This window comes from Podarcis muralis, chromosome 9 (assembly GCF_964188315.1).
Source record: "Podarcis muralis chromosome 9, rPodMur119.hap1.1, whole genome shotgun sequence".
NCBI lineage: Eukaryota > Metazoa > Chordata > Lepidosauria > Squamata > Lacertidae > Podarcis > Podarcis muralis.
In genome coordinates, this window is record NC_135663.1 from 11,202,892 (window position 1) to 11,228,811 (window position 25,920).

A 25,920-nucleotide genomic window follows, 5' to 3' on the forward strand; every position below is an offset into this window, starting at 1 on the left:
TCACATTACATATTCACATTGCCTTTTTATTGTTTCCTTTATTTCTTATATTGAATTTTATTCTACAGGCAACCCCCAGTTTGCATGGGGGCTGTGTTGTGGGTACACTAGCACACACCAGCAGTCGTGCATAAGCCCATTCTACCCTCACCCTGCCACCTTCTCGGGTCAAAAGCATGTGTCAGCAGTCATGTATCCATCAGTCACATGTGAAGTAGTTGCCAGCTGTATTACAACTTGAACACTATGGAATCGCAATTGCTACAACAAACAGAAAAATAGTTAAGGGTCATTCCACACCAAATCACCTGATTTTAATACTCGATTGTGCTCTCATGTCTCAGATTTTGTTCAAAATTTTTGTGTGTGTACATACATATGAGATAATCCCTAATTAATTTTTAAAGATTTTTTGGTCCAAAATTGGTGTGGAATGACCCTTAAGTAGTCCACCAAGACCCTCAGCGATTTTCAAGTGGCCCATGAGGGGAAAGTTTGGGACCCACTGGTTTAGACTAAACTTCCATTTATGATGCAGTATTCTGCTTTCAGGAGACTACTTCCCTATGAAAGAAATACTAACAGGTTCTGGGTTTTGGGCATTCTGGAGATTGGTTTTGTGCTACAGTTGCCCCACACTCATCTTGCAAGAGGTGGAGCAACAGCTTTCAGCATGACAATTGGCACGGTTCATATGTGTGTTGCAGGCATCTCACAAGGGAATGGCTGGGTGAATGGTTTTTTTCCATTGCAATATGCTTACGAAGCTGGCACTAGGCAGAACTTCTATATTATGCATGCTTTTCTTGGTATAGATATTAATACTCGTGGCATAAAAAGTAATGCATTAAGTTTCTGTTTGTTCAAGTCCTAATATAGTACACAGATCACATGAAGTAGATTATGTTGATGCCTACAGGTTCTGGTGATACAGATTGTCCTTGCTAGCATACACCACATGTTTTGCAAACTGGTGCAGATGACAGGCTTTAATATATACTATACATTTAATTATTTATGCTTTTACACCTGACTCCTAAAAAATTCCACAGGTAATTAAAATGCTTCGGTTTCTAGGAACACACTACTATGTATGTGTGCTTAGAGATGCAGAATACAAAGCCAGCAAGTAGGAAACCACTAGGGCTTAGTTAGCAAGTCAGGAGAACCTATGAGTCACACACAACTCAAGCATTAAATACACAATATTTTATGGATGGAGGGATGGAAAACCTGTGACCCTTCAAATGTTACTGGACTCCAAATCTCATTAGCCCCAGCAAGCAATGCTAATTGGGATTATACTCTGTTGCAATCTACACATCATTCTTCCACCTGTCACAAGTTTGCTAAGCTTTCCCCACCCACTTCATGACGGACACACATTTTGAGAACAGTTCCCATCTTCTTTCTTTCCATTCCTCACACTGAATAGAAGAGCTACTGTATAGATTAATCCCTATCTGCATGTAACCAGTTGCAGTTTTATACAGTATACATTTTCCTAAAGAGAAGTAAAAAAAAAAGCATGTAGGAAAAATCTTATGTGAAGCTGCCCCATTTGGGCATGATTATTCTGAGAAATTTCAGCTGGCCGTACCTCTAGTGCACGGGCAACAGCCATATCCTGCCTGCCCCTCCATTTCAAAGGTTATTGACACTGTGGAATGGTACCACCAAAGCAGCCCACTTTTCAACTTGCCTTGCAACATGAAGCAGAAAAAACCCTTTTTCTTTGCATCAGAAAAGAGACACAAGTGCTTAACTCTTCTGTCCTGGATCGTCTGATACAGAACTACAAATCTCAGGGAAAGTTGTTTTGGGACTACAACTCCCACCATCCCTAGCTAACAGGACCAGTGGTCAGGGATGACGGGAATTGTGGTCCCAAAACAGCTGGAGGGCCAAGTTTGGCCACCACTGGGTTAAACCAGGACAATGGTGGTTGGAGGAGCCTTCAATTACTCTGCTGTCGTGATCAGATCAGTAACTGGTTAGGTTTACACCACATGCTGCTCTTGATGTTTTAGTGAGGTGGCAGTGGCAGCTATTACAATGGTTTGCGCACAAATACTTCTGGATCTATATGGTTTCCTGGTGCCTGAGGGATGGACCTGCTGAGGCCCTGCTCTCTCTCTTTAGAATTACATAACCTATTTCCATATAGAATCAGAACTGTAGTGTTTGAATAGACCCTGAGGGTCATCTAGTCCAATCTCTGAAATGCAGGAATCCATCCCCCAGCCGTCCCTGGGCGGGCACAAACCACCAACCTTCTGGTTAGGAGCCAGACATTGTTTTAATAACTTAAAGACTTTTTAAAAAAAAAACGCTTTAAGGGTGTCCTTGAATTATTTTTTGTTGGCTGAATTGGTTCATTGCTGTTGTGTGTTTACGCTTGTCCAAGATGTGTGTGACCGTGCATGGCTGCAACCCAGAAGTGGCTGGAAAAGGGGCGTAATGGACTTATGAGCGCTCTGCCGATGTGCACGGGAGTCAGGAACATAACCCCTGCGCAAAACGTCATTGCCTGTCTTGTGCTCTTTTAAAGCTAACTTTTGAAGGCCACTTTGCAAAGACCTTGTCATAAAAAGGTGGAATATAGATAAACAAAGCAAAAAACGATTATGAATCTACTGGATCCTAAGCCAGCTTTGGTGAGGGACACAAAATAGACCCCTGTGCTGTGCCAACCTGGAGTTGGCACAATGAAATAGGTAAAAAGTTTGCTCCCTTTCCCCCTGGTTGGCAGAAGTCAGCAGGGAAGTGAATATGACAGAGAATCCACCATCCCACCCCCGGCTACCATGGCTAGTCCATGTTAAAACATTAGTCAAACGTATGAACATGCCTCGTTGGACAGCTGTCCAACGAGGCCTTACAAATAGCGGAGGAGTGAAGGCAAGCAAAATGCGAGGGAGATAGTGAAAGATACAGGAAATTGAATGCAGATTTCCAAAGAATAGCAAGGAGAGACAAGAAGGCCTTCTTAAACGAGCAATGCAAACAAATAGAGGAAAACAACAGAATGGGAAGAACCAGAGATCTGTTCAAGAAAATTGGAGATATGAAAGGAACATTTCGTACAAAGATTACCATAATAAAGGACAAAAGTGGTAAGGACCTAACAGAAGCAGAAGACATCAAGAAGAGGTGGCAAGAATACACAGAGGAATTATACCAGAAAGATATGGATGTCTCGTACACCCCAGGTAGTGTGGTTGCTGACCTTGAGCCAGACATCCTGGAGAGTGAAGTCAAATGGGCCTTAGAAAGCACTGCAAATAACAAGGCCAGTGGAAGTGATGGTATTCCAGCTGAACTATTTAAAATTTTAAAAGATGATGCTGTTAAGGTGCTACACTCAATATGCCAGCAAATTTGGAAAACTCAGCAGTGGCCAGAAGATTGGAGAAGATCAGTCTACATCCCAATCCCAAAGAAGGGCAGTGCCAAAGAATGCTCCAACTACCGCACAATTGCACTCATCTCACACGCTAGCAAGGTTATGCTTAAAATTCTACAAGGAAGGCTCAAGCAGTATGTGGATCGAGAACTCCCAGAAGTGCAAGCTGGATTTCGAAGAGGCAGAGGAACCAGAGACCAAATTGCAAACATGCGCTGGATTATGGAGAAAGCTAGAGAGTTCCAGAAAGACATCTACTTCTGCTTCATTGACTATGCAAAAGCCTTTGACTGTGTCGACCACAGCAAACTATGGCAAGTTCTTAAAGAAATGGGAGTGCCTGATCACCTCATCTGTCTCCTGAGAAATCTCTATGTGGGACAAGAAGCTACAGTTAGAACTGGATATGGAACAACTGATTGGTTCAAAATTGGGAAAGGAGTACGACAAGGCTGTATTTTGTCTCCCTGCTTATTTAATTTATATGCAGAATACATCATGCGAAAGGCTGGGCTGGATGAATCCCAAGCTGGAATTAAGATTGCCGGAAGAAATATCAACAACCTCAGATATGCAGATGACACAACCTTGATGGCAGAAAGTGAGGAGGAATTAAAGAACCTTTTAATGAGGGTGAAAGAGGAGAGCGCAAAATATGGTCTGAAGCTCAACATCAAAAAAACGAAGATCATGGCCATTGGTCCCATCACCTCCTGGCAAATAGAAGGGGAAGAAATGGAGGCAGTGAGAGATTTTACTTTCTTGGGCTCCATGATCACTGCAGATGGTGACAGCAGCCACGAAATTAAAAGACGCCTCCTTCTTGGGAGAAGGGCAATGACAGGCCTAGACAGCATCTTGAGAAGTAGAGACGTCACCTTGCCAACAAAGGTCCGTATAGTTAAAGCCATGGTTTTCCCAGTAGTGATGTATGGAAGTGAGAGCTGGACCATAAAGAAGGCTGATCGCCGAAGAATTGATGCTTTTGAATTATGGTGCTGGAGAAGACTCTTGAGAGTCCCATGGACTGCAAGAAGATCAAACGTATCCATTCTTAAGGAAATCAGCCCTGAGTGCTCACTGGAAGGACAGATCGTGAAGCTGAGGCTCCAGTACTTTGGCCACCTCATGAGAAGAGAAGACTCCCTGGAGAAGACACTGATGCTGGGAAAGATGGAGGGCACAAGGAGAAGGGGGCGACAGAGGACGAGATGGTTGGATAGTGTTTTCGAGGTTACCAGCATGAGTCTGACCAAACTGCGGGAAGTAGTGGAGGACAGAGGTGCCTGGCGTGCTCTGGTCCATGGGGTCACGAAGAGTCGGACACGACTAAACGACTAAACAACAACAACAACAACATGAACATGCCAGGTAAACACAGTGTGATTTTATGCCAGCCATATGGTTACATATACTGTGGTGGACACTGCAATTCCCCCTTTCCACACACGCAATCCTTTGATGCAGGTTCCCCTGTATGTTTTCTACAAAATGTGCCTTGAACAATTTACAGCAAGTATTATAAATAACGCAAAAATAATCCTTGGGAAAGCACATGACCCTGTAGAGAATTTGGTCAGGGTTACATTCTATTTTCCAGTAAATAAGGGCTAGAAACTACTGTAGACATTAATGATTATTGTGCAAAAGCCCCTTAACCACCAGACCTGACTCAATACCGACAAAATAAACCTTAAGATGGAGCAGCTGAAAAGTTGGAACATGGTCACAATTAAGAATATTGTTTCTGTCATCTAATCTGGGGTACCTAGTTTAATTTATGGGCTCTAACTGTTCATTTTAAAAAGCTTTGTTTTACAGGTTAAATAAATACATTGACCTGAAGATCTGTCCAGTCCCTTTTAGAATATGTAATTTTTTTTAAAAAAAATTGCCTTGTGGTTTACTGAAAGCAACTTTCATTCTATCGCATTCTGTGAAGTTACACATCAGCTGTTCTTTTAACATGTTAAGCCAAAGTTGCACATCTGGCCCTATCCCCAATATTCCCCCCCCCCCGCCTCCCTAAGACCCCACTGATTCTGGTGGCAGCAAAAATAAAATTAAAGAGTAGATGTGACACTGGAGCAGACATTTAAGCTTCTCCCAGCACCTGAACAGAGAAGCAAATCAACCCTTTCCCAATGATCCAATTGATCATTTGATAAGCTGGGAGGGGGTAATAGCTCCTCCGCCACCTCAACTAATCTGCATGGATCAGCCAAGGGGAATGGGTGTGTGTCTGCATGTACCTTGTGAGGTGGTAAGGTGGCCACAAAGGCTTGGCCAAGGGTAAATATGACCCTTACTACAAAAAGGTTAGTTGTTTTTATTATAAAAAATACCAAGGTTATGTTTCTGAGAGTTTTTCTAACACAAGTAAAAAAGCCAGCATAACACAAGTAAATAGAAACTTCAGCACAGGGCTCAAGTTTGCTAGTAATGGCTCTCTTCCTTCACACCACACCCCCCCCCCCGCCTGCAGTCAGCACAACTATTAACATAAATCTTGCAAATAAGTTATTAACCCGGTGTGTCTCACATGCTATGCAAGTTATGTGTAAAAAAAGAAAGAAAGGAGCAATTTACAAAATTTCCCTGAATGATCACCTGGAGGCAATTTTCACTCGAAGACGAACTTTGAAAATGGCTATATACTTGCCCAGAGGAGAACCACAATCAATACTGGAATATATTTAGCAACTCTTGATATACTGTTTTCCTCAAATAGACTCAAGCTGGCAGAGTACAGGGGTGCGCTTAATACTTGGGGAAAATAACCTGTGATATCAGAGCCTTAATTGGCGCAGCTTGTCTATTTAAAATGTGTGCTAGCCAAAACCTGAGGCAAGGATAAGGTGTATCAGCTGAGATCTGGCCCCGGGTCTTACCAGCACTCCATTCTACCACTTAATTTTTTAGTCTTAATTTACCCTTAAAAGGGGCAAATTTGTTACGTTTCCACAACAAAAGGATGCAAAAGAAGTCCCACACAAAGTGGAACATTCTACTGGGTGGGGAATGCCTCTTGTGCCGATTATTGAATCTCCAGAATTAGCCACATTTTGCATTTACAAACAGACCAAACAACAAGAAAAGTAAAATCCCAGCGTTCCAAAAAAAAAAAAAAAAAAAAAGACAAAAGAAGGAGGAGGAGGAGGAGGAGGAGGAGGACAAGAACGTGTCAAGTCACATTTCCAATAGTGGGAACTGATAATTCTGTACCTCCATCATCATCTAAAGCAGGGGTGGCTAACTTTTTTGTCCAGAGGGCCACTTTTGCCCTTGGTTAAATCTCTGGGAACTGCATGCCAGCAGTGGGTACAGCTAAAAATTGTTGTGGGCATCTCACACTGCATGTGTGGACACACACAGGCATACAGCCTCCTACTGAATGGTCAATCTGATGATTGGGGAGGGGGCAATATGAGGCTACTGGGCTCTGCCCACTCCAGCACTGTGTCATTTTAAGTAGGTAGAATCTTGGAGTGGTTGCAGGGGGAAGAGAAAATATTACTTAGCAGGCCAACTCAGACCCCTGAACTGAGGGTTAGCTGCAGCAACTTCAAATAAAAGAATTACCAATAATGCTTTACCATAATTTGCCTATTCTTGATAACAACATTAATCAGGCATCGATTAATCAAACATGCAGAGTCCTGTATTGTAGCCATTTAGATGTCTCCAGTGTCTTTTGGTTGGAGGGAGGAGGGAGGAGGACAAAGAGACACTCAAACATGCATTTTTCTCTGGGAACACCAACTTTCCCCCCCCGAGGTCATCCCTATTTCTAGGCTCTGAAAGAGCTGTCAGGGGTTGGTTTATCAAACTGAAATTCAGAGGGGCCTCCAAATCTATTTGGAATGACTGCAAACCCACTATTAGCTGAGAAGTCTGATCAAGAGCTGTAAGGAAAGAGGTCACATAGATGGCAACCAGCTGGTCTATAAATCAAGACCTTAGTCAACAACAGGTTGCATCACCTGATGTCTTCAGTTTCAAAGACACAAATACTTCTGTAAATTCAATTCCAGGACACATAGTTGTGCAACATTGAGATACAAACAAGCTGCACACTTCAATTGTAGCAAAGATTGTGAAAATGCAGCTTGGACAACCATTTTAATATGTTATGAAATTAGACCTTCAAATATATCTACCATTTTTGCTTTAATAAAACATGTGCAGGGTTACAACCCGTCACATTAAATTGCCAAACAATTTGCTTGTTTGTTTATCAGATCCCTTTATTTTACAGCTTCAATTTACAGTTCTATTTTCTCATCTAACTTAAAAGCAAATGTGAGACACTGAATCCACACAGCTGAAGAGACTAGGCAGCTCTTCCATTTGTTTTTTGTTTACTCAGATTTCTATAGAATGAAGGCAGCCTTGAAACCCAAGTACTTGCTCCAAGAAATAAAGCCTTGTATATGCAAGCAAGTCTTCATTCACTAATTTGCTCTAATGAAAGTCTGCAAAGCAATAGGTTTGGCTTCCCTTTTTTTAAATAAAACTATGAATAGGCAGAGAAACAAGTTAAATTTTATTCAACTGTAAAGCAGTTGCGAAGGCACTTGAGGCAGTATCATCATGTGATAGAAATTCTCACACAAGTGTGTAATAATTCATACCACACAGTCATAAATCCACTAGAGAACTTGGATCAGATCCAGCAAGCCTGCCTATTAACAGGTTTTAACTTGCTTTACAAACTATTTACATGGAACTGCTGTCTCTATCTACAAGCTGCTGAACATTAAGCTACATTGAGAGGAGCACTGCACATGTATATAGGTGAAACTTGAAAAATTAGAATATCATGGAAAAGTTCATTTATTTCAGTAATTCAACTTAAAGGGTGAAACTAATATATGAGATACTCACGACATGCAAAGCAAGATATGTCAAGCCTTTGTTATAATTGTGATGATTATGGCGTACAGCTGATGAAAACCCCAAATTAACAATATCAGAAAATTAGAATATTAAATGAAATCAGCAAAACAAGGATTGCAAATAGAGCAATATTGGACCTCTGAGAAGTAGATGCATGCATATGTACTCAGTACTTGGTTTGGGCCCCTTCTGTATCAATTACTGCCTCAGTGCAGCGTGGCATGGATGCTATCAGCCTGTGGCAACTGCTGAGGTGTTATGGAAGACCAGGATGCTTCAATAGCAGCCTTCAGCTCTTCTGCATTGCTTGGTCTCATGTCTCTCATCTGTCTCTTGGCAATGCCCCATAGCTTCTCTATGGGGTTCAGGTCAGGCGAGTTTGCTGGCCAATCAAGCACAGTAATCCCATGGGCATTGAACCAGGTTTTGGTACTTTTGGCAGTGTGGGCAGGTGCCAACTCCTGTTGGAAAATGAAGTCAGCATCCCCATAAAGCTCGTTTGTGGAAGGAAGCATGAAGTGCTCCAAAATCTCCTGGTAGACGGCTGCGTTGACCCTGGACTTAATGAAGCACAGTGGACCAACACCAGCTGATGACATGGCTCCCCAAATCAACACAGACTGTGGAAACTTCACACTGGACTTCAAGCATCTGACATTGTGTGCCTCCCCATTTTTCCTCCAGACTCTGGGTCCTTGGTTTCCAAATGAGATGCAAAAGTTGCTCTCATCAGAAAAGAGGACTTGGGACCACTGAGCAACAGACCAGTTCTTTTTTTCTTTTGCCCAGGTAAGACACTTCTGATGTTGTTTCTTGTTCAGGAGCGGCTTGACAAGAGGAATACAACATTTGAAGCCCATCTCCAGGATCCGTCTGTGTGTGGTGGCTCTTGATGCACTAACTCCAGCCTCGGTCCCCTCCTTGTGAAAGTCCCCAACACATTTGAATGGTCTTTTCCTGACAATCCTCTCCAGGCTGCGGTCATCCCTGCTGCTTGTGCACCTTTTTCTTCCACACTTTCCCCTTGTGCATAACTTTCCATTAATGTGCTTCGATACAGCACTTTGGGAATATCCAACTTCTTCTGCAATTACCTTTTGAGGCTTTCCCTCCTTATGGAGGGTCTCAATGACGGCTTTCTGCACAACTGTCAGGTCAGCAGCCTTCCCCATGATTGTGCTTCCTACTGAACCAGACTGAGAGACCATTTAAAGGCACAGGAATCCATTGCAGGTGTTATGGATTGAATAGCTACTGCACCTTTTCACAGTACTCTAATTTTCTGAGATTGTTAATTTGGGGTTTTCATCAGCTGTATGCCATAATATAACAATTATAACAAAGAAAGGCTTGACATATCTCGCTTTGCATGTCATGAGTCTATCTCATATATTAGTTTCACCTTTTAATTTGAATTACTGAAACAAATGAACTTTTCCACGATATTCTAATTTTTCAAGTTTCACCTGTATTGGGAGGCCCCCTACTAAAAAAAGCTTAACAACTTTGGGGAGCCCCCCTAAAAAAACCCCCTAAATTTGGGGGGCATTGGGCGGATCTTTGCACCATGGCGCCGCATATGCTAAAGACGGCCCTGAGAATGGTCATACAAGAATGGGCCTTTTCTGCAGTGGCTCCCTGCTTGTGGAATGCTCTCCCCCCAGGGAAGCTCACCTGACACCTTCACCTTTAGGCACCAGGCAAAAATATTCTTCTTCAACCAGGCTGATTAATATTCTATGTTCTTTTAAGTGTGGTGTGTGTTTTTTGGCGGGAGAATTATAGGTTTGCTTTGTTTTTATCATGTATTTAGTGTTTTTATTTTACATTTTTATGCTGTGAACCGCCCTGAGATTTCTCAATGAGGGGCAGCATACAAATTTAACAAACAAACAAACAAACAAACAAACAAACAAACAAACAAACACAGTGGTTCTAGTCTAAGGGATTAATAACTTCATCAGCTATCTTACATTACAGCAATTATCTATAAATGCTGAGAAATATTTATAGTGGTAAACAAAGAAAACTAACACTAATAAATTGCTATGCTGATTAATACAAAATAATATCTGTTTGACTTTATCTTAACAGAAAATGATTTCTTAGCTAAAAGGCTGAGAATATATTTTATATGCTTACACACTTTTTTATTAAAAACACTGAAATTAGTTCAACCAACCACCACTACCATAACCAAGTCCTAGCTTTGAAGCATTAAGCATGAAGAGACACAGACTACCAGTCCAAAGTGTCAGCGGTCAAAAACCAGTCTAACAGAAATCCCATTTGAATGTACTAGAGATGGTATTTCTTACTCCTCAGTAGTACACTGCAATGACCCACTAACTCTATGGAGGGTGTTTGTAAGTTTTGACATTTTTTATTCAATTGTTCTCACTTTCTTTACCAAACACTTGGTACTTACAAATGGCCTGAAATGGAATAGTTTTGCCTGGAAAATTACAAAACCTAAAAAATGCAACAACTACTTTCCCCAGAAGTATTAATTCTAAACAGCACAGATGTTACGTTTTCTACAAAGCAAACCCTCTGTTCAGTTCTTTTTGGGAAGCATTTGCAAACTGGTGGTTGGAATAAAGAGCTGGAAACCTTGTGTATTCTATGATGGATAGATATACAACACAGCTTATGAGCTCCCAATCCCTAAGAAAATCGACTAATACATTTACACTGGAAGAAGTTAACAAAATGTAACACCCATGACAGCCTTCAAAGCTCTCTCACATCTTATAAGCATCATTTCTAATTAGCCCTCAAACTTATGCCTCTACTAAAGTGCCAAAAGCAGATGTTTTCCTTTTCAGTAGCTTAATATTGCTGCATAATTATGCTATGTTAAATGGGCAGTGGTGAGATTTCCATTTTTATAGTAAGACTGTGCCATTAAACACACTTTTGCATGAGTATCAATTGGGGCGCGCACATGTTATTCCACTAGTAAAGCATAGCTCATACCATTTGTTGGACTGGTGAACGTTTGGCCTTCTTATTTTGCATTACATTATTTGTCAAGGAAGGACACTAACTGCCAAATCCTATTCACAACCAGGCTTAGCTTGTGGGGCTTTATGTTTATCTGAATTACACCCGATCAATCACGTCCTCTGGTGAAGTACTTTGCATGCCACTGAACTTGATCAGACTTAAGAAGGAACTGAAGCTTTGCTTCCAAATGAGGTTACTATTAAACGTGTACTAGCTTTGCTTAAAGGTCTTAACCTTGTACAACACAGAAAAGGCAAACAAAACAATTCTTGGAATATAGCTCTCTCGGGGGGAAACGCTGAGGAAAGGGTGTATTGGGAAATCAAGCCATGCAGTGAGAGATTAAAAATTCAAGCCATTGCAATATATTAAATGCGACCATTATAAACCTTGCCTTTGCTTAATTTTATCTGTAGACCATACCCACAATTATCACTGCATAACCAGCTGCAGGTAAATAAAATCCAGCATAGTACTTCCAAGACTGTATCCTGGTCTCCCATTTTGTTTCAATATCCAACAAGTATGTCATTAAAAGATGCCATTTGTTTAATCACCATGAAATAATAGTGAAACCACAGGATTGTGACTATCCTGGTAAGTGTAACCTTAAAGTTTGTACCAAGTTTATGAATTCAGACACCCAGGGATCCATAAAAGCCATAAGAATACAAGGCAGTTAACACGATATCTAAGAAAGTTTCTGTGCCAATAAGCTATTTGCTAGGAAGATTATATTATTTTTCCCCCATCGTGGCAACAGTGAAGGGAAAATCTATACATCAGTATATATGTAAGGTACAGAAGTTTCTGTTTCTGGCCTATGAGTAAGATGTGGATGGATTAATCCAGACAACTTTGTCACTCATCAGAAAAATACTGTGAACCCTTATTTTTCCTGATGCTGTGATGTCTACATAATACATTCAAACTCTATTTTCTTCCTTAAGAGAAGCAAAAATGCTATACAAAACTAGACTAAGAAGGTGCAACCGCTGAACACCCTGTTCATGCATCCTTGCCTAGCTAGAGCAAGGGTAGCCAATGTAGCACCCTCTAAATACTGTTGGACTACAATTCCCATAATCCCTGACCTTTGGCTATGCCAGCTGAGGCTGATGGCAGTTGGGAGTGCAACAACATCTGGATGTCAGAGCGTTGGCCACCCCAGAGCTAGGACAAGCTAATATCAATGAACAAAAGATGATGGTGAAATTGCTTGAAAATAGGAGTTGGAAGGTTGAGCGCCAGAGGTTTCTTAAGAAATCCAACACGTTCAAATAAGGAGCTATTTTGTGTGTTTTTATATATCCATAGTGCATTTCAAACAAAGTTAGCTGAATGTGCTAGATGCCAGTCTGCAGCTGGTGTACAGCCTGAATGTGAGTAATGCCTGTTCTGTGAAAAAGGATAGGTTCCTCAGAAGCACCTGTTGCATATGAATATGCTCACTATGCCGGAGACCCGCTCACTTGAGATCAGCAAACACTGAATACACAAAGGACACCATTATCATTGTCAGAGTTGATTTTAGCTTGCCTGAAGTTAATGTGCCTAATCAATGTAGAGGATTGCCCAAAGTTTAAATGCTAACACAGGAATTTTAGGCCAAGCTGCCTGCATTATTATTATTTTTTAAAATAGTTCCACTTGTCAAGTCTTATTACAGTAAAAAGGTTGACATGCTGTATCTTATTTACATCTGATGGGCAGGGTAGAAGTGGAGCAAATGGTGAAATCAGATCAAGCAGTATCCATTCTTTAATCAGCTTCACTTCCTATTAGTCAGTAACTAGGCACAATGCTGACTGAAGTGACTAGGCTTGGTAATATGTTTAAATAGGATACAGGTTCTTCAGTTAAAGTTATTTTTCCAGGTCATTCTGTACATTTAGCAGTGTCCGTTGCATTAATTCTTGTTTGTACAGATTATTTCACCATGGTTATGGAAAACAGCAAACCAACCAAATTTGTAGTGGAACAAGAGTCAGAGCAACAACATTAAATTCTAAGCTCACGGCTAGTTTTGAGTTTTTTTCTCTTGGTGTTTTTCCTCACTTTAAAGACAAGGCCAATCCAATGTTTCTTCCAATAATTAGCTCTAGAGAAAATCAGATAAACAAAGGGAATTCAGTCCACTTACATGAAAGTTTGTCTACCATATACTAAACCTGATCCCATTCTGACAAACTTTTTACAAAGGTATGTTTAGCAACCATACTATTTACTGAAATCCAAGGGTCTATTCAGAAGCATAAAGATAGCTATGTAATTAAAGGAAGGCGCTCAAACTCACAATTTTGCCATGTTGAAACAAATCTTTCCAGTCAACATTGGAAACTTATTAACTTTCGTAACTTTAGTGTTCATTACACCTTGTAGAACACCATAAACAAAAGACAGATCTCTTCCCATTGGAGCTTCATTCTAAATTTCATTTCCAACTTCTTCTGAAATCACTGTGTGCCTTAAAGCTGTTTCCAGTATTTTATGGACAGTCAGAATACACTAGTTAACACTTTAAAAGCATATATTGGTTTTGTCATGCTTTTCACATGCTACGTATTTGTCTGTACCTGTCAAATATGCTAGGTAATTTTACATAATAAGCTATCGGTACAAAACTGTGCATGACAATAGGTTAGTCTAACAGGACATAAATTAATAAAATGTGAAAATAAACCTGTCTTAAAGTACAGACACTAAAATAAAAACTCCTGAGACTACCAAGATCCATTTATAAAAACTGAAGGCTTAACCTAGAATTAAAACACAACTACATTGCCAAATATCCTAGATAAGGCCTATCAGTGGTGGCTTTCTCATGTGTTACATACCCAGATTCAGCATGCCTGACAGCACTAGTCCACATGGGGACTGCAACTTCAGGTCCTTTGCCTGAGCCCTACTAGTCCAAATAGTATATTGGGGAAGAGGGGGATTAGTGCAGTTTTCCACCTCACCCTGATCTTGAAAATATCGTGAAATATGACACCTTGATTGGACAGCATTGCTACTTGTACATGATCCAAAGAAAGGTGGAAGAGAGCAACAGTTCTGAAGCAGTAAGGAAGCTGCAAATCAAATATTAACATTTAGAGGGACTACTACGTTTTGAAAGTTCTCACATTAAGAGTGTATGCAGACTGAAAAGGAGTAGCCAGGGTTTTCTGTCCTGTAGAATGAGCCTGGCTTCCCCTCTCCTTTGCACTGCTTTAGACAGACATATGCATCAGCAAACCAAATGTTCATTCAGGGGCCATGCCTTCTACATGTCTACATTTTTTAAGCTCTGTGTGTATGCTTATTCAATTTAATTAACGTGGGGAGTTTTTAAAACATTATTTTCAAGACAGCAGAAACACTAACCTTGCAAAGGCGGGGAACAAAACACAGAAGTTTCAACATACCAAGTACATACATCAGGACGTGCCCCAAGATATATCCATGTGCATACAGCCCCTCCTTACTCACACCATTTTACAGTGCAATCCTATCCAAGTCTAATCAGAAGTAAGTCCCACTGGGGTTCAGTGGGATTACACCAGGTAAATGGATGTAGGATTGAGCCCAGACTTGATGTGTAAATTCACAGTGTTCTTGTTGTTAGGGAAGTCCATATAAACTGCCCAGATTTCCTCTGAACACATGCACTTCTTAAAGAGCACAGTTGTCAAATCCCCCTGATTTCCTTATTCCAGAGCATCTTACAACACAATATTACATGCTAATAGAAAACATAATGGACACCAGCTACCTATATATCACATTTCCACCATTCCTCCAAGGATCTCAGGTTGGTATGCAGGCAGAGGGAGATGTTATGATCCCATTTTACAACAACATTAAGTGAAGTGCAACTGGCAGAAAGCTTTATGGATATGAAGTGACTCAAATCCAGCTCTCCTTGCTTGGTCCAGCTCCAACACCCTAACAATTAACCCTACACTGAATCAGGTTGTGTTTCAATCTAGAACACATACAACATATTTATTTGGGCCCCTTCACATATTAAGGGTTTTTTAAGTGGTCACCCAAAGATGGAAATTATGTGACAGACAAGAATTGAAAATACACATGTCAGAAAGCTGCATTCAGCCTATAATCCTGTTGAGCATAATTTATGGCCATGTTACATGGAAAACTGTCCTAGCAGGCCCACTCCAATATAAAATCACATCACAATCCCTACTCACAATCTAATAGTTATCCTCAGAATATCACCAACATATTTAGAACTGAAGAGCTGGAAGGGACCAATGACTATTTAGTCCAGCCCCCTGCAATGCAGGAATCTTTTGCCCTACGTGGGGCAATAACCCACAACCTGAGTTTAAGAGTCTCATGCTCTACAGACTGAGCCACATATTTATTTCGAAGCCTTTCTATCCCTCCTCTCCAGCCAGAGAAGGCTTACAACAGTGAAGTCACCCAAGGACAAACATGAGCTAAACCCTTACATTCATAAGTTTATAGTATTGGAAGCAGGCAGCTTCCAAGTCGGGGTTTGGTTTGTGTGTGTGTGTGCTCAGTGCCCTGCAATTTCAGGCGCAGTTAATCGTTTCAGGAGTGCCTGTGAGCGAGAAGAGATTAGGAGCCAAAACTGCCACGTTAAAATGCAGCAAGCGGTTACAACACATGGAATCGTAGGAGTTGTGGAAGGGACCCTGAGGATCATCTAGTCCAACCCCTGCAATGCAGGAATATATTGTTTTAACACTCGATTCGGAGCTGCCCAGAATGGCGGGGAAAACTCAGCCAGATGAGCTGGGTATAAATAAATTACTACTACTATTAATTATTATTATTATTATTATTATTATTATTATTATTGCAGCCCTCTAGTAGGAACCTGCGACCTTGGTGTTCACAACACCGCTTTCTAACCAAACTGAGCTATCCAAGGAAGCATATGTGTACACACACACACACACACACACACACACACACACCCAAACACGCACTTAAAAGCACAACTGCCTGGGTCGGCCACGCTCGCCACCCCTCCTCCTCGAAGCACGACGCTCCCGTCACTTTCCGTGCAACCGCCACGGACACAACCCGGCAGCCTTTCGCCACCATGCCGTGACCACAACCCACTTGGGAGCGAAGTCCCGTGGATTCCTGCGCCACCGACTCCGGCCAGGGTCCGACCCGCGCGCGGGTGCGCCGCCCGTTCACACGCTCCTCCGTCTCCCCGCTTCCACACGTACCGCGTCCCGACCGTCTCCGCCACACGGCCAGACACCACCACCACCACCCCAATCCCCGCGTGTCAGGAAGGGCAGGCTCTCCGTCCCCGGGGGGTGGTCGCCTGAGGGGGCGCCGGGGCCTCTCGCGCGGCTCCTCACCTCCACCGGGCCGAGGCCGCGGGGAAGAAGCGGCCATTTCCACCACAGGCCGCCTCGGAAACAAACAAGGCCTCGCTCTCGGTCGCCGCCGCCGCCTCAGTTCCCCCCCACCCGTCAGCCCCCCGAGCCGGGCGGTGGGTCTGCCTGTGGGCGGGACGCGCGCGGCCTTGTCTCCCCCCCCCCTCGGGCGGCTCACCTGCATCCAGCAGCCTGGGCGTCTGTCGAGGGGGCTGAGGCGGCTGCTCAGGCGGCGGGGCTGAGGGCAGCAAAGACATGCAGGAGGCGGCGGCCGGGCCGGGCCGAGCCGAGCGCAAAGGAGTCGCGGGCCTGGCGCTGAGGCGGACGAGGAGGGGGGCAGAGAGAGGCGCGCCCGGGTGTCTCTCCTAGAGGAATACAGACGTGCGCGCGTGTCTGTGGGGGGGAAAGAGGGAAAGCGCGGGCAGGCGGCGCCGCCGCCGCTGACAGGACGGTATGGACTGCGTGTGTGGGGAAGCGGGCAGTCCCGGGCCGCCTCTTCTTTCCACCCTCCCCCCTTCAATAAGAGGGATTAATAACGGAGGAGGGGCCTGGATGACACGGCGAGGAGGGACGGACTCAGCCGCCGCCGCCGCCGCCGCTTCTTCTTCCCGCCTCTTTCTTCTTCGGCTAAGGCGTCCCGACGAGCCCCGCGCGCGCGCCCGCGACCCAGATTCGAGGCCTTTCGCCCGCGACACGCGCGTTACCCCCGCGCAAGGGCGCTTCCACACGCGCGGGGTTTGTTTGCGGGCGCGTCGCTGCCCAGTGCGGAAGACGATGCTGGAACGCAGCTCTTTATTTCCATCCCCGCCTTTTCCAGGAGTTTCGTTTGTTTTCACTTGTTGGATTTCTATACTGTACTGTCCTCCCTCGAAGGAGCACAAGGTGGTTTACAATATAAGAACACAAGAATATAAGAACCACCTTTGGTGGTGGTGGCGGCGGGGCTTAGGCTGAATGCCTTGGCTCCCTTCTACTTCTAATTCAATTCGGATTTATCCTTGCCAGAAGTTCCATTTACTGCATTTCATTTGTTGGATTTCTAAACTGCCCACTCCGAGGAGCACAGAGTGGATTGCAATATAAGAACACAAAAATACTGCTATGTGGGGTTTTTGGGGGGGTGGGGGGGCAGGGTGTTGGCTGTATGCCTTGGCTTCTAATTCTTTGTAATAGCCAAGCTAGCTTCCTCCTGAGGTGATGGGACTGCTAAGGAATCAAAGGAAAGGGCTCTGAGTTTGGAGTGATGTGAGCAGAAGCAAAGCAGCAAGCTGGGAACTGAGAAAGCCAAGAGTGATGTTTGATTTCTGCTTGAATCCAAGGCCGCGGCTATGGGGGAAGCAAGGTTCCCCCCCCCCCCCCAGTTTCACTCACACTGGACGAGTTTCTAATCTCCACAATTACTAGCAACAGTTGTTGCTACCCCATTCAATCTGCCGTCCTGAGCATCTGCTCCTTTAGCTCATAAAAATATCTCTGCCACACATATAGTTTTTCCAATGGTGGCAGCTCACACATTTAGCTGCAGGTCAGCAGGCGAGGTAAGCAATGTATATGTTATGTGATCTGGCCTTAAGCATAAGTATCAGGTTTCCTAAAAGGTATTGCCTTTGTGAACTGGAAGCCCAAATTATGTTCAGAGACTGGTTGCGAACAATTCAGTCAAAGGTAAGATATCTTTTTTAAAACATCCCCCGGCCACCCCCAATTCTCACGGCCTGGCAACCCTTAAATCACTGATTTGACTAATACCTGTGGTATGTTACAGTTCTGCATGCACATTCAATTGTTCACCATTTTGCAACAGAAGAAGAACTACAGTATTTTATTTTCTATACTTGCATTAGAAATGGATGTGTTCACAGCATAGTGGACCACACAAACACATTAGTGCTTTGGAAGGACCATTCTGACATTAGCATAATTCAGTGGTGTTAATCTGGAGATCCAATCAACACTGGTCCAAATCTTGGCCGATGCACCAATGTTCACTGGCTTCCAGTCAAATTCACTTTTGCTTAGTAGCAACCCAGAAGAACAAGGAGCAAAGCTTACACTCACAAGTTTGCAAATAACACCCACCCACCCTGGCTCCTGAATGTAACATAAATTCATTACTCCATTTATGGATATACAAAGCTTAATGGAAATGAAAAGTGGGAATGACATGAAATCCTGAGTGAAGGCAAAGCAAGGCAGGTAAGAGGAGGGAAGGAAATCACAGAATTGCAGAGTTGGAAGGAACCACGAGGGTCATGAAGTCAATGCAATGCAGGAATTTTTTTGCCCAAACCCTGAGATTGAGAGTCATATTCTACCAAAGGACATCTCCAAGCAGTGGGCTCATCCACACTTACCTTTTGGCCTGTGGTTTCCAGGTACAGGTCTGCTCTAAAGCTGTGTGTCAGAGAGCTCTCCCTTTCACTCTGGAGCCTTCCCCTCAGTGCCTAGCACCTCCAGGGGGAAAAAAAACACAGAAAAAAAGGAGGCTGGACCTTTCTATCAAAACTTTCCGTCAATTTTACTGTTCATAAAGCATGGACTGTGAATTATCACCGTCCATCTGGGAGGTGGATAAATGAGCAACTGGGAACTCTGCTGTATCAAGGACCTTTAACGCATTTCCGGGGTTAGTTTACCAAAACATGTGAAGCTCTCTCCCTGTTGTTTAGGCGACAAGGCTCCTTTCCCGTCACTGATGAGAATGCCAAGGTCTCTGTAAGCCTTTATTGAAAGCAGTAGTTGTGATAATACAAACCTTTGAAACGCAGACCAGAAGGTTCTTGAAATCTAGGGGGGTGTTTTTTACATCCCTCCTCTGTCTCTCATACTGTGCGCCCACTAAAAGCACAATTACTTGATGAAATTAATCTGCACTAATCCCTGACCATCTCTGAAATGCTCAGTTTCTCCAACCTTTCTTAATTTCATCTTCAAACCATGGTGGAATTATTGGGGGCTCAGAATCTCTCTGGTTACGGATCTTGTGGAGAAGGCGAAATAAAGTTTTTCGGGACAATGGATTATAAAAGTGTGTGATTTACTTTTTCTGTGAATATCATATAAAGAAAGGCTTCAAGGATTTTTCCTTTGGTGTCATCATGCAGACAGATAATTAACAGTGGAATCCAAGATGATCTGTTTAGGAATATCCCTCCTTTTGTAGGTTTCCCATTCACTTACTCTGTCCAAACCCCATAATTGTTCCTACCATTGAGTCTAATGGCACAGTAGCCATTCTGAAGAGAAAGTGCAAATTTTCATTTTTTTAACGGCAGAAGATTCAAGGTCAGCCTCTAATTCTACTTTTTGTTCCTATGGGCCTCCACTTCCCAGTAATGTTTTTCTCTGGAAAAACATTCTGTTGCCATGACCCTTCTGTTACAGACTTAACGGGAAATTATGCATGCATGCATGCGAACGAAGGCTTTTTATTTTTGCAAACATTCCTGTCATAATACTAAAGCACAGTTAAGTTATGTTTTGTTTTGGCCACAGTGAACAACATGTACCAATCTATAGCCCCTAGATCTTCAGCATTTTGGCTTTCATTACATTGCTGTCATAAGTAAACATCTTCAGAATTTAGAATAATGTTTCCAGTATTAAACTACTAATGGGGTGCAGAATTACTAAATCCTTCTGATGAGTCTGTGGTGTAGACTGCATCTCTACTGTTTATATATATATATTCTGTTTGTATCCCCTCTCACGGGACGCGGGTGGCGCTGTGGGTTAAAGCCTCAGCGCCTAGGACTTGCCGATCGAAAGGTCGGCGGTTCGAATCCCCGCGGCGGGGTGCGCTCCTGTCGCTTGGTCCCAGCGCCTGCCAACCTAGCAGTTCGAAAGCACCCCCGGGTGCAAGTAGATAAATAGGGACCGCTTACTAGTGGGAAGGTAAACGGCATTCCGGGTGCTGCGCTGGCTCGCCAGATGCAGCTTGTCACGCTGGCCACGTGACCCGGAAGTGTCTGCGGACAGCGCTGGCCCCCGGCCTATAGAGTGAGATGGGCACACAACCCTAGAGTCTGTCAAGACTGGCCCGTATGGGCAGGGGTACCTTTACCTTTACTATCCCCTCTCACATACAGAGTTACATCCTCTGTCTCCTTTACAGAGTCTACATCCTCAGATAATTATCACTGATTATCTCCATTCCATCAGATTTCTGTTTTCATCTTCCAAGATTTATTATTTCTGCATATAACCAGGCACACCTCCTCTGTCACGATTCAGAGGCTTCTAGGATGAGCAAATAAGAACCCCTATTTATTTACAAAAACCCTATTTGTTATTTTAGTATGTGGTTTAAGAATCTTTCATAGGTTCTTCCTGATGTTTGGTCGGAATCTCCTTTTTCGTAACTTGAAGCCATTGGTTTGAGTCCTACCCTCCAGAGCAGGAGAAAGCAAGCTTGCTCCATCTTCTATATGGTAGCCCTGGAGATATTTGAAGATAGCTATCCTATCTCCTCTCAGTCTCCTCTTTTCCAGGCTAAACATGCCCAGCTCCCTTCAACCGTTCCTCATAAGGTTTGGTTCCCAGACCCTTGATCATCTTGGTTGCCCTCCTCTGCGTACGTTCTAGGTTGTCAATATCCTTAAATTGTGGTGCCTAGAACTGGACACAGTACTCCATGTGTGGTCTGACCAAAACAGAACAGAGTGGCACTATTACTTCTCTTGATCTGGACACTATGCTTTTGTTGATGCATACCCATTGACAATTTTCTTGGCGTGTGTAGGGTGTGTGTGTGAGAAACTAACCCTTTACGTATTAAATCTACATCCCAACTTTACTCCCAAACAAGCCCTGGGCCAGCAAAACAGCAAGTGATAAAACAACGAAAACCTATTTAAAACATATTCTTTTCTGACTGAGGCGAAAGTGTCCTTGATTGTTGAAAATGCTGTGAGTGTACAGGAGAAAGAAATGCTGGTTAACTCTAACGAAGGGTGAAAAACATTTGTATAATTTAAATAAAATGTGGGGATTTCAGTGAGCACTTTTGGAGGTCAACGAGCTGCAAATCCATTGAACAGTAACATCGTCTAACCAGCATTTTACTAGCTTCTCCACAAGTCCTCTTAGATCTTATCTGGAGCAGCAACAGATGAAGTTATTCAGGCCAAACTACAATCTGACGAGTTGCCTTTTGGTATCAGTTGGAACGCTTCAAATAATTATAACCTACGAGGTATGAGCAGCTGTTAATAAGATGATGTTTTGGGAATGATGGAAGGAGGAAGTGACTCACGCAGGGCTGTGGTTATGCTTTGCTTTTTCCCTCGGTGTCATCATGCAGACAGATAATTAACGGTGGAATCCAGATGAAACTCGAGTGGATCTATACAACCAACTCTCCTCGCCCCCACCAACACTTGATACAGATCCGCCTTCTTCCAAGTAAGCGACTTTGGATCTGCTCTTACAGCCATTACTCTGATTTTGTGTGTGGTTTTACCCTGACCTTTCTTGCTCGTGGCCTCTAATTTCCGTATCACACTTTTATATCTCAGGTTATAGCTCTTTGTCTGCCTTCATCACCCCCCCAAGCATTAAAGTACGTACCTGAAGAGTGCAAAAGAGGGCAAGGAAATAAAGATGCAGTATATCAGGCCCCTTTTTCGGGGCCGCAATCTCATGCAGTGCCCCAGAACATGTGCTTTTGGGCAGCTGCCATGAAAAAAGTGTTTATTTCGGGGGCCGCGATCTCCCCCAGATCACGTAACTCACACAGGAGTGGTGCCCCGGAAGGCAGCGTCCCTATTTTTCACCTCGGTGTGTTGGAGGGTATGCTTTAAAAAAAAAAAAGGTAAAGAACCCCTGGATAGTTAAGTCCAGTCAAAGGTAACTATGGGGTTGCGGCACTCGTCTCGCTTTCAGGGTGAGGGAGCTGGCGTTTGCCTGCAGACAGGTTTCTGGGTCATGTGGCCAGCATGACTAAACCACTTTTGGCGCAACGGGACACCATGACGGAAACCAGAACGCACAGAAATGTTGTTTACCTTCCCCCCACAACGGTACCTCTTTATCTGCTTGCACTGGTGTGCTTTCGAACTGCTAGGTTGGCAGGAGCTGGGACAAAGCAATGGGAGCTCATCCCGTTGTGGGGATTCGAACCGCTGACCTTCTGATCGGCAAGCCCAAGAGGCACAGTAGTTTAGACCACAGCGCCACCTGCGTACCTTGGAGGGTATGCTATGGAGGGCATGGCATAACAAAGTGGCTTCCATGGGGTGTGTGGTGTAGCACAAAATTAGAGACAGCCACCGGGAACATTCCTCAGTCCTGGGAAAATATACAAAGTGGCCACACAACACTCAAGCTCATTTTACAGAATTCACTCAGAAGATACCTGCACATTTTGCCCTATAACTTTCTTCATGGAAGGGCTAGAGACTTACTTTATATTTTTATCTGAAAGCTCAGAGTCTGGGGGTACCTGCCCAAGGGTATCAGTGCAAGACTTCATGGGTGACACATCTCCCATGGGTGCCAGGTTCACAACCCTGGACTAGATATGCCTTCACACACAAATGGCCTGCTCCAGATCAGATAACCATCTCCTCTCCATGGTTGTCCCGTTTTGTTCCCACATGCAATTACTGTAGTATTAAGAAAACACAAGTAGTTAAATCTGGAGTACATGATCCCATTTAAACTTACTTGACCCGAGACCAAAGCTGAGCTAATTAAAAAAGGAAACAGAATAATGAATGCTTAAAGCAAGTCCCTAGTGTTTTACTCAGCAGGTGAACTAAAAGCTTTGATTTAGCCCAACCGTGCAGGCTCTGTTCCTGTAATAAGAGCACAGGCGGATTATAAAAACCGCAGTCTTGGGATGGAACGCCCTGAATCCTTGCCAACCTCTGAGACTCCGAAGGAGTAATGCGGAGGTTGAACTAAACTCAAAAGGTCAAGAATCCCTTGTGAAATCGCAAGCTTGATGATTCACCTCCTTTTCATTTCAGGAGGAGTGACCTGGCGCTGTTGTTTCCCTCTTGCAGAGTTACAAAACTCAGCAACCCTAAACAAGCTATAGTGCCCAGAATTATTTGAGGGGGGGGGGGGGGACATGCTCTGAATGTGCTTTAAAGCCAAAGTGTGTACGCAGGGCTGCTTCCAGACAGGCGGCTCCTGATAAATAACAAACATTTCTCTTCTGCCAGGGCCAGCACCAAGGAACAGCGTAGCTGGGCCTCTGCTGTGGGTCTACTTTCCAGCGGAGGGGAGCATTGGCATGAGCTGGTTGTATCTGCCGCAATGCGGAGGTAGGCTCATCGAGGTGAGGGACCCTGGAGGGTGTCTTGCCTAAGAGTTCTCCCAAACCTGGAGCTGAAACTGTCTTCCACTGTAAGATACAAGTGGAATTGCAATTGACCTCCCACATTATCGGGGCTTTTCCTAAATGTTGGCCCTCAAGTGTCGCTGTGGGACCAACAAAGTTTGGACTGTTCATTTGAACATTTCTGACAACATGGGGGATGAACTGAAAAGATTCCTTTTCAGAATCCCAATAGCATCACGGACTCCATGCTATTGTAGTTTCAGAGATAGTGTACCTGTTATCAAAACTTCTGGAGTCTCTCAGGATCCTTAAATGTTTGACCGCTTCAAGTTTGCTGTTCTTAATAGTTTTTATTTTTAACATTGTTAACTGCCTTGAAGGACCTTTTGTGCAACAGGCAGAAAAATGTTTTAATTTGGATTAAAATTAGGATGAATTTTTAAAAGGTTAATCTATTGATGTTCGATCACTGCAGATGGTGACAGCAGCCACGAAATTAAGAGACGCCTGCTTCTTGGGAGGAAAGCAATGACAAACCTAGACAGCATCTTAAAAAGTAGAGACATCACCTTGCCAACAAAGGCCAGTATAGTAAAAGCTATGGTTTTCCCAGTAGTGATGTATGGAAGTGAGAGCTGGACCATAAAGAAGGCTGATTGCCGAAGAATTAATGCTTTTGAATTATGGTGCTGGAGGTGACTTGAGAGTCCCATGGACTGCAAGAAGATCAAACCTCTCCATTCTTAAGGAAATCAGCCCTGAGTGCTCACTGGAAGGACAGATCGTGAAGCTGAGGCTCTAATACTTTGGCCACCTCATGAGAAGAGAAGACTCCCTGGAAAAGACCCTGATGTTGGGAAAGATGGAGGGCCCAAGGAGAAGGTGACGACAGAGGACGAGATGGTTGGACAGTGTTCTCGAAGCTACCAGCATGAGTTTGACCAAACTGCGGGAGGCAGTGGAAGACAGGAGTGCCTGGCGTGCTCTGGTCCATGGGGTCACGAAGAGTCGGACATGACTAAACAACAAATTGATGTTTAATTCTTATTTTTTTTAAGGATTGCTTTCCCCCTTATGTTTGTAGCTGTTTTTATTTTAGTTGTAAGCTGCCTTGAGTTGTAAGCTGCCTGTGATGGAAAAAGGTGGGATATAAATAAACACCACCACCACCACCACCATATTCTTTCTGTAACAGCAGTTGCAGCATATTTGTTGTGGGTGGGGAAGTGGTGGTCTGATTCACCAGAATCACAGAATCGTAGAGTTGGAAGGGACCATGAGGGTCATCTAGTCCAACCCCTTGCAGTGCCCCCAGTGTGGGGCTTGAATCCACAACCCTGAGATTAAGAGTCTTGTGCTCTACCAACTGAGCTATCCCAATAACTCCCAAGCCATGATAAATAGATGACGGTTGGATCTACCCAGCTGCACACCTCTCTAAGTACTTACTCATTTAAGTGTGATTGCCCATTATTACTCATGAAATGTCAAAAACCAAAACACTTGTTGTGGACCGGAAGCGTAGATCAAAAGTGTTTAATTGGGTGAAACCGCATCTCTAACATGATGGCCACCAAATATATAAAAAAAATTAAAAAATTGTCCAGTGGCACCTAAGAGACCAACTACTAAGTTTGTTCTTGGTATAAGCTTTCGTGTGCATGTTATCTGAAGAAATGTGCATGCACACGAAAGCTTATACCAAGAACAGACTTAGTTGGTCTCTAAGGTGCTACTAGACCAGTGTTTCCCAACCGGTGTTCCGCGGCACACTAGTGTGCCGCGAGACGTTGCCTGGTGTGCCGTGGGAGGGAGGCGGGCGAGTCGGGCGGTGAGAGGCGGGGCGGCGACAGCGAGGAGAGGCCGCCCAGCGCGGGGCTCTCGCCGTCTGCCTGCCTGGCTGCCTGCGTGGCGCCGACGTCACGGGGCTGTAACGTGCCCCACATAGG

At 43.8% G+C, this 25,920-nt stretch overlaps 1 protein-coding gene and 1 long non-coding RNA gene across 4 annotated transcripts in view; one reads left to right on the forward strand and one right to left on the reverse strand.

The window, feature by feature from the left end:
* The window catches only part of CNOT6L (CCR4-NOT transcription complex subunit 6 like), a 39,399-nt gene extending 22,114 nt beyond the window's left edge, over nt 1-17,285 (reverse strand). The window contains exon 1 of one of the 3 annotated variants that reach the window (XM_028743913.2): nt 16,862-17,285. The gene's annotated coding sequence lies outside the window, so the exon portion shown is untranslated. Of the gene's footprint in view, nt 1-13,372; nt 13,394-16,665; nt 16,754-16,861 lie in introns of those variants that run through there. The other 2 variants (XM_028743915.2, XM_028743909.2) reach the window with 2 other exon arrangements.
* A 539-nt stretch (nt 17,286-17,824) lies between these two features.
* On the forward strand, nt 17,825-25,578 carry LOC144328838 (uncharacterized). Its single transcript, XR_013394124.1, has 4 exons — nt 17,825-21,877; nt 21,986-22,086; nt 23,853-23,954; nt 24,447-25,578. It is a non-coding gene; the product is annotated as an uncharacterized LOC144328838 (long non-coding RNA).
* The last annotated feature ends 342 nt before the right edge of the window (nt 25,579-25,920 follow it).